Raw genomic sequence first — 2,292 nt, forward strand, 5'->3', positions numbered from 1 at the left:
GAGACTACAACCAATTCGCGTGCAATATAACGGGATGTTGATGAAAGGGGGCGATCGACTCCTCAGCCTGCTGTCGATAGGCTGATTGAAAAAAAGGCAGATCTTAAGTTATTAATTACATCACACACTAATTAATCTTCTGCTAATAAGAGGAACGGTATTAGGAAGAAATGTGAACCCGTATTCCCCAGCACTTATACTGTAATTAATGAGACTTCATTTAGAAATGTGTGAGAATTTTTCCCAGGTTTACAAAGTAGCTTCTTGTGTATACGGATTTGCAGTTATTGTTATAGTTTTTTTTGGTAGGCTAGTTTTGAACTCATGTAGGCAGGTAAATGCTGTCTTTATGAGGCAAACAAATAAAGCCTGTAGCTTTAGATGTGCAGCACCAGTGTGTCATCTGATATCTATCTATCTCTCTCTCTATACATATATATATATTCAATAATTGTATTATATTTACCTTTATATGCCTAGAGGTTATTTATTCTCGCAGTTAAAAATCTCCGGTGAAAACTGAGGACATTTATGATTGTGTAAAAGGTTAACAAAACTATATGACCATAGTCTACTGTGGGGAAGCTCCGAACCATTCATTTTTGTTACATTATGCTATTTGTCCGGAGACCTTCATAGTACTAGTCCATGCTTCCCCACCTGCTTATGTAAAGAAATGTGTTGTGAATAAAGCGAATCAATCCTGTCTAAGTAGGTCTAGTAGTTCTGTCTCTCTGCTCTTTAGGCTACAGAGAAAATGAATTCTACTTTATTTATCCCATGTCTGGTGCTGTCATAATGTTAATCTGAGTGAAATTTCGCTCCCCACTCACTCCCTGACCCTTGGCACCCGGATTGGCGTGTTGTAATAACCCGAATCTCTCAACAGAAGCCGTGATGATTCTTACCTTATTAGCATGCAAATTGTTTAATTAATATTATTATGAGGAAGTATATAATCCGTTCGTCACTTGACCACAAACCCAAATAGCACCCCTCTGCATTTCAATGTGTACATTTTAATGAACTCCTTAGAAATGTCTCAGGATCTGGCCGTTTTATCCCTCTCCCCTACAAAGATGTGGTTAGAGTTGCCTCAGAGGCCTTTTAACTAAGTTTATCATGTTTTACAGATGTTTTATGAATAATTCCAACCATTCATTTATTTTTTGAACATCTAAAATTCAATAATTGCTTCTTGTCAATTCTGATCGTAACCCCATCCAGGCGCACGGGCTCAGTGAAAAGCAGCCCTTGACACTTAGTCCCGGGAGACATTGCATTTAAATCCGTTTTTCTACAACCGGGTGACATTGTCAGATCCTAGCTTTAATTAACCCGATAATAAGACGAACAAGGCTTGCATTCAGTGCCGCTACAGGCCTGTCTTTTCATTTGAATTCAAGAGTTTCATCAACAATTTAACTGGCCTTGGTCGATAGGACATAAAGGTTCAGTAAAATAATAGAAAAGTGCCTCAGAGTCAGCATCCTAAACTGCAGAACAATAGACTCTTAGAAAAAAAAGTGCTGTCTAGAACCTAAAATGGTTCCTCGGCTGTTCCCATAGGCTTTCTCTATATGAGAGCCCTTTGAAGAACCATTTTTGGTTCCAGGTATAACCCTTATGGTTCCAGGTACCCTTTTCAGTTCCAGGTAAAACCCTTTTGGGTTCCATGTAGAACCCCTTTCCACAGAGGGTTCTACATGGAACCCAAAAGGGTTTTACCTGGAACTGAAAAGGGTACCTGGAACCAAAAGGGTTCTCCTACGGGGCCAGCTCAAGAACCCTTTTGGAACCCTTTTTTTCTAAGAGTGTTTTATAGAGCTGGTAGCTTAGCCTATATGGCAAGTAGACATACATTGGTTCATGTGATATTTGTCTACCCTATTGTTGCCTTTACCACCTGATAGTGACTTTCTTGGATAAACCCACATGTGAATGGAAAAGGTAGCTCCATACACATCCATCCCTGACCTGCAGGTCAACCATTGGCATGAAAGGCCTATCTTTTATTTCAGATTATTTGAAAGAAACTGGCTTAAATCACACATTTGAAGATCTCAAATCATAATTGCTGGAGACCATCAAAGCAGCAGATGAGAAAACAAATAGGCCTATTTAGCCTACCATCTAAACTCGTCCCAAAACGTCCCTTTTTCAGGACCCTGTCTTTCAAAGATATTTCGTAAAAATCCAAATAACTTCACAGATCTTCATTGTAAAGGGTTTAAACACTGTTTCCCATTCAATGAACCATAAACAATTAATGAACATGCACCTGTGGAACGG

This window comes from Salvelinus alpinus, chromosome 36, assembly GCF_045679555.1.
Source record: "Salvelinus alpinus chromosome 36, SLU_Salpinus.1, whole genome shotgun sequence".
Lineage (NCBI taxonomy): Eukaryota > Metazoa > Chordata > Actinopteri > Salmoniformes > Salmonidae > Salvelinus > Salvelinus alpinus.